This window comes from Notolabrus celidotus, chromosome 13, assembly GCF_009762535.1.
Source record: "Notolabrus celidotus isolate fNotCel1 chromosome 13, fNotCel1.pri, whole genome shotgun sequence".
In the NCBI taxonomy this organism is placed as follows: domain Eukaryota; kingdom Metazoa; phylum Chordata; class Actinopteri; order Labriformes; family Labridae; genus Notolabrus; species Notolabrus celidotus.
Window position 1 is genome coordinate 26033226 of NC_048284.1, and position 12826 is coordinate 26046051.

General features: G+C 42.3%; 1 protein-coding gene across 1 annotated transcript in view; it reads right to left on the reverse strand.

Annotated features, from left to right (window-relative positions):
• Positions 1 to 12826, reverse strand: part of ches1 (checkpoint suppressor 1) — a 77047-nt gene that overhangs the window by 59577 nt on the left and 4644 nt on the right. The window lies entirely within an intron of this gene.

The following is a 12826-nucleotide window of genomic DNA, read 5'->3' on the forward strand; positions in this document are numbered from 1 at the left end:
ACGCCCACTCCAACATTAACCCTGAACATGAGCAGCATGCCCACTCACAGACATGCTAACTAAAGAAGGCCTTGATCACAACACTGAGGGCTACATAGCTGTGGGTGTGCTGCCACAGGTATCACTGAGACAAGGAAATACTGATCCTTATTTACAGATTCCACTTAAAAATACAGAGTCTGTACTCTGGGGTTTGGTTTTCAGTATGGGAAGTGTCCTGTTTTTAGGTAATCTGACAACAATTTATCTATCACTGTAAAAAGACATCTGCTCTTGCGAATGCAGATTACAATCCAGTCTATATCGAAATATCCAACTGAGTGAACAATCTACTCAAAGCGACAGTGAAACATAATTAGCGTTTCGGGATGCGTAAAAAAAATCCCATTAAACAAACAAGCATTTTAAAAGTTGAGGACAGACCCAACAAAGTTTTTAATTTTACAAATCTGCCTCATGATGCTGGTTATCTGCACACTTAATTGACTCATTAATTGCAAGTCAATAACAAAAAATGAGTCTCTTTGTCAGGTTTAAAATGCTAAAGCAGTCAACTAAACAATGGTCTCCCTCGCTAGTCGGCACCAGACCAACTAGTCGGTTTTTATAAATATAGGCCCGAAATGTAGGTCTGATGTTGTATCTAACCCATAATGCTCTACTACCCTGATGTAAACAAGCACAGATGACTGATGGTACCTCGCAGCATGGCGCAGTTTGACAGTATGTGGACATAGACTTGCAAGGAGGACCAAATGGTAGAGCTAGCTCTTCTAACCTTAGTCACACTTGTCGCACTGATTATACTTTGTTTCCCTGCAGACTTTGTGATCACGTGTTTAGCTAAATAGAGTTAAATAAACTGTGCTTAATTTTGACTGTATTTTGAGTGTTTCTCACCTTTAGACTAGTGACAGTCATAACCGGAATTTCTGTTTTAACCATAGACTATAAATAATGGACGTAGTATCCGTGACGTCACCCATCTGTTCCTGAGCGCTGTTTTGAAGCTAATCGACGGCGGCAGCCATATTGGAAATGCGTAACTCAACCAGGCATAGTGTGACCTAAAGAGGCCTTTGAGCCTCATAGCCAACAGCTATGTGTTCCCGTCCGGGAGTCAAGTCAGTCATGTCCTTATTTGGGCAAAAACTTGTAATCTCTGAACCGTCCGGTTAGAAAAAAATTCATCCCCGTACAGTGTGTGCCGATAGAGAGATTAGCTTCGTAGACCCAAGCCGTTTTTTGAACCAGGCTGTAAACATGTTTATTAATGCTGCAAAGATCGTCTTTTTTGAATTGGTGTCTATGTGATTTACGGTGTTTCTGCAGCCAGCCTCAAGTGGATGCTTGATGAACTTCAGTATATAATACTTCCACATGGGCTTCATAGTTTGAGACCGGAGGTTGACGCTTGGTTTAAACAACTTTGAGATTAGCCACTTCAGAACATCCCTGTGCTTAAGTAGGTCAGTCAAATCTGTGTGACTTGGTGTTTACTACGAAACTGAGACTTTCACATTAAAAGGCACGGTTAACTTTTCACTATGTTTTTCAGATATATCTGGAGGAGCATATTGCACTTTGGTTTTGATCTGTGCTAATGGATGATTCTGCTCACTGGACTGTTAATGCAGCACATTGAAAAGGTGGTCATGACTGACAGTTATTCATCACTAACTGCTAATCAGAGCAAGAAGAGTTGTCTAAACTTATCACAGGCATATTGTGGTTAGATGATAGCCACTGGGCCACTTAGCAGGATTTTACAGATCTTTACCTTGCTGTATCGCTTAACTTGACAATAATATGGTTTATAGAAAAAATAGGACCTGCACTTGCACACATCACATCAGCTAATGCAGTGTGTTCAAAGATGACTCATTGTGTTTTGTGGGATCTCTCAGTGTTGGCATCCCCTCTGCATCACTGCAGTGGTCTTAGTGAAAAGAATGAGCATGTTGCCTTGTTTCTTAACACAGCCAAGCGCCTTGTATACATGATGTGATACAATACACAGAGTATAAACCCCTGCTGTTGCTGACCTGTCAGATTTGAAGAAGTTGTAGAATAAAGAAGGATCTTTGTATTCTCTGAAAAACTCACAGACGACATCTTTCATCCCTCTCTCTTTCAAAACCAACAGGTCGCTGCAGATGGCTGACGACCTGAGAGCCCTCGTCTGCTCAAGGTTTCTTCGTGTTATAAAAGGACATTTTCCTCGCTGCTGTTGCCAAGTGCTTCCTCCTGGATTTAGTTGGATTTCTGTAAATAATATTACAAAGAGTAAGGTCTTGACCTGCTCTTTGTATTAAGTGTCCTGAGGTAACATTTGCTTTGATTTGCTGCTGTTCAAACAAAAAAATGATAAATTGATTGATTGATGTAAGCTCTGTGTTAAGAAACATGCATGGGACAGCATTATGGAGGATGGACGTGTGGGTTCAGGATTTTGAGTAGGAGTAATAAATCCAGGGGTTTAAAGGCTTATCAGATGCCAAAACATGGCCGCAATCTCTCTGTCGGGGCATATTTGTGAAAAAGCAACAGAAGTGGAGTCCTGCCTGTTTTGTTATAGTGAGAATGGTGCCAAAATCGGCAGAATAAAACAGAACATAAAGATTGATCTGAACTGTTTTTCTAAACTTTCACAAGCTATACTAATGCATTTGCAAACTACAAAAACAATCATATTCAGGAGCTTATAAATATACCTTCTGGTTCCCTGGCTGACAAACTTTAAATACCTTGCTGGCCAAACTGAGCTTTACTTATGCTGACTTGATCCAGTGTTTGTGTAAGGAGGCTTTAGATGAACACCTTCTTCATTAAACAAACAAAAAGGCACTGAAACACAAGTACTGTGAAGTATTACTTGAGAAAAGTAGAGCGATCAAAGTTGTTGTGACACTGGTAAACATTACAGTGAGGTACCTTTTTAGTTTAACAACTCTTGGCAGGAAAGCCAGAAAGTTAAATTCAGTCACTGCTTCTGGGAAAGAAAACTAAACCACAGCATGGAGACAAACCTAGACATGCACATAAAACTAAGTTCTCCAGTGTTTCCAGCACAGTCATGTTCTTGTACGGGAGCATAAGCCTGTGAAACAGAATCAGACACTGCAGCTCTCCAGTGGAACCCAAACATGAGATATATTTTTAGGTGTGTTGGAAGCGACTCAAATAAAAAAGAGAGGTGCCTTTATATATGAGAGCTGCTTTCTAGAGCCTCCAGATTGCGAGACCATGCATTCATACAGGGAGAAATCCATTGCTGTAGAACATAATGCAATGCTCACACAAACAAACCCTGATATGTTTAAAGTTTGAAACTCACTATTCCAAGACCAGAAGATGATTCCTGCTGTAACTCTCTGTACTGACATCTGCACGCCAGCAGCTGAAAATCAACAAGTTGAGGTGAATTCTCAGGGTGGGTGGGGGGGAGAGGGGGGAGCTGGGCTTTCAATAAGGCATTATGGGAAATGTAGTGAGACACTAACTGAAGCTGACGAGGCTGCGTGAGAGAAAGTGGATACAACAAGAAGGCAAATGACAAGCGCTTATTCACAAAATAACAGAATGCATTGGACATCCCGGCCTGATGATTTACGACAGCGTAGGAGCAGCTGAAGATGGAATTTTCCTCTGAGGCAGGGCGTTCCACTCCTTCACCAAATGGCAAGGGAAACTCCAGCATTCACACTTGCACAAAAACACACTCAAACACATGCATTCCCGCAGAGATAAACACGAGACCAATAAAAGGAGCCGACAGAATCATGCACATTTGGATGCATTTTCCCACACACGCACTTGTTCTCTTTTTTTCCCCTCTCTTTCTTCTCCTTTTTGCTCTTTTACAGCGGTTTCCTGTGCACGCTGTCTACCTCTCATGCTACATTCAGAGCATGAACACCCAGAGTCAGCAAGTCTGGACACAGCTGCTGAATATTCAGCCCTGTGCTCCCTCTTCCTCTCAGCATCCCTGTCTTCATCTCCCACCTAAAACTCTCCTCCTTTTCCCCCCTTTTCCTTGCTCTGATATTATTCCTCTTTTAGCTCAATTTCTCTCTTCCTCTCCCTGTAGTTCCCTGCCGCTGCTGCCTCTGCTCTGCGCGCTCCACTTTCATTAAGGGGCTCTCCTCTGATAGCCCTTCATATAACACTTAATCATCATAACAATAAGAGCACTCTCTCTCAGACGAATCACCTCGAGGGGCCGGTCCTAAAGATCCTCCGCTAACTGATGTCATTAACTGCCGCTTCTCCTGGTTGGCTGGAGCGGCGCGGGAGAGCCCGCCCCAGGTGTTTGACGGAGGGCTCAGTGGGAGCATGCAGGTCGGACAGGCCAAGGACATTCCTCTTATGGAGGAACGCGGAGAAAATACGCACACACATGCGAGCGCTGGTGTGTTTGCGGGCACAAAGGCTCTTGCTGGGAAGCAGAAGACAAGGCGTGTTTGGTTTTACAGTCAAGAGAGAGATGAATAAGACTATTGAATAAGGGGGAGGGAGGTTTGAATAACAGTGTTTTACATGAATGAATCCTCAGGGAAATGACTGCTCCGTCGCTCCCTCTGCTCTTTATTTTCGGCTGTGTGTGCGTGTGTGTGTGTGTGTGTGTGCGTAGGGGGTGGGTGGGTGCATTTTGGCTGATTGAGTCTACGAGTCTATCATGCTGTGGAATTGACAGTGTGCCATATTATGTTGTTGTGGGTGTTTGCATAGATGAGCAATGACGGCGGCGGCTTCACGCGGACATGAACGCACACAAACAAAACTGTCTCACGCACACACGCATGCATGCACGCACGCACGCACACACACACACACACACACACACATACACAGTGAAATCACAGCTGTTCTCAGTTGCTATGCGGCAGTCGCACCATCGTCTCATATAACACACACATACGCACACACACACACAGGAGTGTGAGACAGGGACAGTAACACCAGACTTGGCAGGGTCGGAAGGTCACAGGGGTTTTGTGACTAAGTTGCCTAGCAACAAATGTACCATACATATAACTGCCAATGTGATCTCCTATGTGCCCCTATATGACCAGATCTGAATGAGGGCATGATGAAGGTGTACAGGCGATGTGTGCGCTCAGCGTTACTGGAGAAATCAAAGTGTATGGTTGGTTTCTGTAGACATTTTGTGCTACATTCTTGGAGGTGTAAAATTTATGACAGAGGGGCATGCGTTACTTTAATTACTAACAGGATAAATTAAGTATAAGGTGGACACTTTCACATTTTAGCTTTACATCTGGAATACGTTTGAAACCAGTAGATATATGTCTGTATGCGGGGTGCTGGTGGCCTAGCGGTCTAAGCACCCCACATACAGAGGCTATAGTCCTCGTCCCAGAGGTTGCCAGGTGGACTCCTGGCAGCGACCATTTACTGCATGTCTTCCCCCTCTCTCTGCTCCCCACATATCCAGTCTCTCTATGGCTGTCCTATCAATAAAAGCAGAAGTGCCCAAATATATAACTTTAAAAAAGAAAAATGTTTTGACTCACGCCACACCAAGTCTCATTCTAACGCCTTAATAAACAAATCAATGTGGACTGATGATAACAGTCAGTCAGTGACTTTGCTGCAGCATTTTTCCACCTGCTCACAGTGAATGTGTCACACAGAACAGACACAGAGCCTATTATTATAAACCTACTATTTTAAAGCTGCCTTGAAATCAGGCACATTAGGCCGCATCAATCACAGGGACTGATTCTATACAGGTAAGAAAAGAAACAAGGCTCCTGTAACACAGCACAGCTCTCGAACAGCTGCAGAGGTAACACTGGCGCCTGCAGAAGCTGAGTTGTTCACCATTTTTAGGTAAAACTGCACCTGTTCAACTAGCCTAAGGCTACGTTCAGACTTGCTTGAGCCCAGCGTGAAATGCAGCCCTCTCATTCATTTGATTGGAGCCTGTCCATCTGTGCAGCAGAGGTGCCTAAGCAGAGAGCTGCATCAAAACACAGCAGCAAAAGAGTTTTAACCAGGCTCAACTTTTGGTGCAGAGGTTCTGACGTTCTCAATCAAGTATATCAATCAATCAAGTTTTTCATTGAAGTTATTCCTACTCCTACTTCACAATCTTTGCCAGGACTGCAAACTGGGTTTGACTAATAAAAAATGGACAGACACACAAAACAAAATGTGCCTCAAGCTGATCTTGAAAATACACACAATCTCTAAACTCCTATTGTAACAAATCTGATGTATTTACTCTCTGTATTTTTTGAAGAAAGATCAGCTTGTAAATCACTCAGCTAGATGCTTCTTATTTCAGCTTGCAATGACAATTGCTTTCACTCATAAATTTGCTGAGAAGCTGTCCCTACCTTACATTAGTTTCAGAGCAACAGGCCATATGATATAATATAATTATGACTGCCAAGTTGTTCATTTATTGTAACCCCTATTAGTCGCATTTTTAATCATGTTTGAAATTCCATTACTTTACATTTCAAACAGTTTTTAAGTTCACATTAATAACGTAGAGCAATTATTGGCAGTGTCTTGATTAGGAATTAAAAGATTACAATGAAATGTACTTGTTGATCTTGATTTTTAGATTTGTAATTCAAATAAAATCTGCGCTGCTTCACCAGTGTGGTCGGAAAGCATGACTTCGAGGTAGGAGACAAATTTAGAGCACTTTTTCTGGGAAATAGTGTTTTTTTTTATATCTTTTAGATGTTAACACTGTTAAAGAAATATACAGGTGTGCATGTAGAAAATGTGCAGCACAAAACAAAAACAGCCCACAGCTCCATTACCTTCGAGTGTTGCTGAAACTTATGAAAGCGAGTGCTCTGCTGGCTTTGGTGATGCAGTTGCCCAGGGACCCAGGTCTGATTAGCTGCACCTTAATGCTTATCTTGTAGGTGGAAGTTCAAACTCAAAGTACATCTATTTGACAAAATGTACACATTACCTTAGACTTACCATATGAGTTAAAGCCTGATTAGGAACAGGTGTACCTTTTATTGCAACTACACTGAATGTTTCTGCATTTTTATTAACCAGAGTCTCTGCAATGTTGAAATTCATAGTGCTACTTTTTCTGCCATCTGTGCGAAAAATTAACATTTCTCCATGCAATTGAAAAACCTTGTCATTTGTTAAAAACTATGTTCCTGAAAATAAATGCAAAAAGAAAATATAGCAGTGCAATCCAAAAAAGGTGCATTGACACTTTTTAAAACTCCTTGATAATACTTTGCCAAAGATTGTTTATGAAATAAGAGAAGCAGATTTTAAAATTGTATTAAATGTAAAAAAAAAAACAAAAAAAAAACAAAAACGATATAGATGAAAACTCTGCATTAAAACCTATGGACTTGTAGTTTAAAAATGAGGCCATGCTCCAGAGCAAGAGATGCTTTAGAGATGCATTATTGAAAATTTTGTTTTTGGACGACCTACAATATAGAAAAGGAGTCAGATTTTGGATGCTGCAGCATCACTTTGACTGATCTGTTCTAAATCTTACAAACGTTCTGCAGCTGCTGTCACTTTGCCAAAGTCTGTCATTGTAGCTTTATACATTCGATAATGTATTGAAGCACTGTATTTCTCTGATCTTTAGATTTATTTTTTTATGTCAGGAAAACATATGGCCCACATTTTATCCTAGCATAGAACCATTCCACAAGTTACGTCAGTTTGACATTTTCCCTCTCAAACACAAAAACATGCCTAAAAGGTGAGTCATGTTTCAGATCAAAAGAAAGCTGGGCCTCCTGAAGACTCTATAATTGTGTTTTCTGTAAAGCAGCAGAAATAATAAAGTTCACTTGTTTGGCATTACTCAAAACAATGTTCTATGTGCTCCAAAACCATGAAAAAATCAATAGAAGACATTTTTAAAAATTGAGTTAAAGCGAGGCCCTCTTTTTTTTTTTTTACCTTCCTCCATTGCTTTAGTGTGATGTCACATGTGGGCCGCTCTGTCTGCTCTGTCTGCTCTGTCTGCTCCGTCTCTTTCCACTGTGTGCAGTGGAACAAAGCAGAGATGGCAGGGAAACTTATCTTTAAAAAGAAACTGCACAGTGTTGTGGAATAATTTGGAAAACTGTCACAGAGAGCAAATCCTATCTCCGGGAATGCCAGTCAAATACACACACACTCATGAGTACACACACACACACACACACACACACACCGACAGATATACACACAGGGACTTTGGTGTTTACATCATATGGGAAGGTATTTTTTCCTCTCACTCTGCCAGGGAACAGGCCCACGCATGGACACACAGACGCTGACTAAGGCCTTAAGACTCCTAGGGGGTGGGGGTTAGCTTGTGAGTGTGTGTCCGTAAGTGTGTGTGAGTATTTGTGTATATTTACGTAAGTTGTGTACAACTACACTTTGTCCAACTGTTGCCTCTTGAGATGAAGGCTGATATCACTCGGACGGCATCCATGAGTTATCTGTGGCCCTAATTTGTCTGACCAGCTTTTGTCTGTGTGTTTATTTCTGTATGTGTGTGTGTGAAGTGTGTGTATGCAGTGGTGTCAAATCATTCACACGAGTGTTAAGCTGTGTTTGGTCACAGGAATGTACAGTTCATTGTTTGTGGTTTGGTCTTAGCAGGGCCGAGCTAATGTTAATCAGTTTATTAGGAAAATCTGCATATTTTGTGCTTGTGCGAGTGTGTGTGTTGAGACCTTTTGTGAGTGTGTTTTTAAACCTTGTGCATGTGTATTTATACTGAGTGTAAAGTCACTGTGTAGTGTGCTTTCAGTTGTTTTTGAGGTTTGAGAGAAACTGCAGGAGAGGACAGAAAGACAAAGTGTTTTTGTGCGTCTTTCTGTGTGCGTTCAGGTCTGCTAAAAACCTCCCAGTTCTCCCATCCAGTGCTGGCTGATGTTCAGAGCTTCAACCACAAACGCAACAGGCGGCCTATTCAACTCCTGACACAAATAGAGCACTATTTTCTCAAACAGCATGCTAAAAACAGATATTTTTTTGTCTGAGAGCGCTGAAGAACCACCGAATCAGTCCTCTTGTTCTCCGTGACGCGGCGTTTCCTTTTTGTTAAAATAAGAACTGGCACGTACAGTAGCTGTGGAGACGACCCGGCATCATTTCTTATCTCTGTTCATTCACTGCCTGCCTGCCAGACTTTGGCGAGTCTCAGGATGAGAATCAACAAAGGTCAGGCGGTCGCAGATGGAGGGCAAGAAGGCGATAGAGTTACCCAGTAGCGAGACACTGGTGAATTCATTTCAAACGGAAGCAACTCTCCTGAGACTTCAACAGGCTGCATCATGTGCATGTGTTGAACGAGCATCTTTAAACGCCTCACGCTGCTAAGAAAAGACACAGAACAATAAAGAATCCATAAGCTGTGAAGTCTTTCTACTTTAAGGGAGAGGGGGGAAAAAGAGGGGGAAGAGGAGTAATCACATTATATAAATCAGATGGTTCCTGAGGTCATTTTTGTCTCCACACACGGTTAGGCATGCCAACAAACACACTCACACTCACACACAAACACATAAACTGTGTATGGCTGCATCCACTTATGACATCACTGTAGCTAGCCAGAAAGACAGGAGAGTCAGAGAGAGCCAAGCTGACGTCATCCCCATTCACTCAATGTCAATTACGTAATCACGGGGTCCAACGCCTGCAGGACAGACATGCTGTGAGTGTGTTTTTTTTTTTTTTGGTAATCGCATGCAGGGCAAGAACACATAATTGCAATCTCATGTGTGAGAGGAGACATAAAATGAGGCATGCTGATGACATCATTAGCGGAGAAGCGGCCTGGCGTGAGCGTGGCGGCTGTGACATGAGGGAGAGTGTTTGGGGAAAAGAGGAGACAGAGCCGAGCGAACAGACCTGGCTAGAGGAGTTATGCAACACAAATCCAACTCAACAGACTAGAAAGAGCCTTTTTTTGCCATTTCTGTGTGTGTGTGTGTGTGTGTGTGCAGTGTGTGTGTCTTAAGTGACTTTTCCGTAGCACTTTTACTTGAGGCGAAGAGTGCATTAAAAACACACAAGCACTCAAGCATACTGCTGAAATGCATACTGAAATCTACACAAACACACACGCATTCATATACATACACATTCTCTCTCTCTCTCCCCTCCACTTATAAACAAAGCTTCCTGGGGACAGGAAATCCTTCCACCCACGTTCCTGTGTTGCCAGGCAACCAGAGCAGCGTCACCCTGTGCATGCCTCCACCGCTGAAAACAACACACAAGCACAAACACGCAGACAAAGACAAACACAAACTGCAACTCCTTGAACTCCGCTCCTTTAAAAAAGCAGCAAAAAGAAACAGCAGCGAGTGGAGCCGACGTGGAGCAGGCTGATACTCGCCACAGCTGCCCTCCGATTCCTCCGCTATGGATCTAAACCAAACATGACATCAGCCCTTGTAAACATAAAACACTTTTCCCCCCCATTTATTAGCTCTATTTTTACACCCGCTGACGTCCTTCTAATGCGCGCGTGTGTTTCTGTGCTCACTAACTCTGTTCAGTCCGTGTCAGTGTATTTGTGTGCACTGTCGTCTGTGCCACTATGTGAGGATGCGACCAGCAATAGCTCAGCACGACTAAGTAGAGAGAAGCTAATTGAGCAGAGGTGCCCAGCACTGTGGACAATGAGTCCATTTCAAATCAGCAGGAGGCCTATTGAAGACAATTATAACCTGGGGGATACAGAGGAGCATTATTCTTCTCAGCCATCTCGGCCACTTAGGCTGCCCGTATTTCCACCGCAGTTTAACTCTGTGCTTCATACTCTCCAGTTGTTTAAACACATGAATCAGAAAATGATTCACAAAGCGCTGCACATTCATCAGAAACTGGTCCTCATATTACATCGCAAAATTCAATTAAAAAAAGTACAAGAGAAAGTGGCACAGCAACATATTTTCCCAAGTCCATTAACTTTCTCCTGCGTAGCATAAGTTTTATGGTGATACAAGTGCAATGCCTTCCAAAAGTTACATAAGACTCTGTTGTGCACATTTGGCTCACTTTATTTCAGAGCGACTCCAAAGACACTTTTCATCAGTGTTTGTGCAAGTAACAGTAAAGTAATGGCTTCAAAGTTACACCCTGTTCTTGTCAAAGTGCCTAATCCTGAAATTTCCTCTGAGCTCAACTTCAGTGTTTGGATTCCAAATAGTTCACTGTTGATGGTTTAAACATACACTCATTAAGATTTATACTACACATCGGGCTCTTATGATTCACAGTGTGATGGTTTTGTTTCCTAACACTGGGACTGAAGTCATAAGAAAGAATAACTGAACAAAATATCCTGTGATATGACAAAGCTAGGCTAACACTGCCACGAGAAGCTAACCTGCTAGCATGTTAACAGCTGTGTTACATATTTTGCTGAGGAAGTCCAACAGCTCTGAATCACATAAATGATTCAACTATTCGAGAGGTGTGGTGTTGTGGAGACATTCAAGTCTTTCAGGTCGAATTGACATACTTTTGTTTCAATGCTATCTAGCTACAAACAAATGCAGGGTTGGGACAAAATATTGATACAGCAAGATATCCGTATGATAGTGGGAGTGTCGAATTTTCAGTTCATAAATAATAGGCCTATAGCACTCTTAACTGATTTTCCCTCCAATTTGACTCTCCATGTCTCTACTTCATGACTCCTCAATGACAAAGTTCTTGCACTGTACCTTTAAGGCGATTTTGTAATGTATCATTAAATGCTCATCTTGCAATTTAACAGCTATGCCACAATCTCTGTATGGTGATATTTTTGTTATCATATGCCAAGTATCAGGTACAGCCTTCTATCATTTCATATCAAATCGTATCGCACGTAGCGTATCGTCAGCTACCCTGGGATTCTCACACCTAAACAATAGTTACAGAAAAACGGCTGCAATCCATAGGTTGTCATTGATTGACTTAAAGCTGGGGTTGGTAATCAGATTTAGATACACTTTTTGTTATACTGGTTAAAATGATCTTTATGTCCTGATGGCAATCAATACATAATGTGTTCTTAAAAAAAGGGAAGAAAAGCTGCTATCTACAGCCGGAGTAAACCAGGGAAAACACCAACCAATCAGCCTTTTTGGGTGCCAAAATTTTAAACCATTCAAATCCTGTCCTGCTGTTCTGCCCGCCTCCTGCGCGTACATTTCCCCGGCGTGCACTCTGAGTCCCCGTCTCCTGCCTCTGCTTCCCCTGACTCTACTGACTGCCCCTCTCGCTCGACCTCGGGCCTGTCCCCTCTGACCCGATGAGGTGCTTTGCTCAGGACTGTAGTCCGGATCAGAGTCTAAAAAGCTCTCACCACGGGGCTCTGACAAGCAGAAGAATGAATGACATGTACTACAGAGAATGTAGATGAATTGTAGCGTCAGTCCGGGCGCTGTAGTGATGACGAGCTGATTCGTGAACACGTTGAGTTTTAATAACCGGTCACTGTCGGCCGTGATCACGACAACCAACAAAGCAACAATCAATGTTTGAATGAATGAAGAACTTCTCCTCTTGTCTCTCCTCTCTCCAGCTCACACTCTCTACACCTCTCCTGATGCCTTCACTGACTGTCAACACCGTAGGAATTAAGAGCATCTACACTGAACACGTTTAACAAACAGTTAATTGTAACAGTTGTTACAGTATTATGTGTGTTATAACTTTACTCCTGATATCGTGTCACTGGTACAACTGGATAATGCTAGCATGACAGTTGTAAGTACTAACAGCAGCCATATTTATTTGTGTTTTTAACTTTCACTATGATAATGTTTTGGTGAGGACTGGTTTTGAATCAGTCACC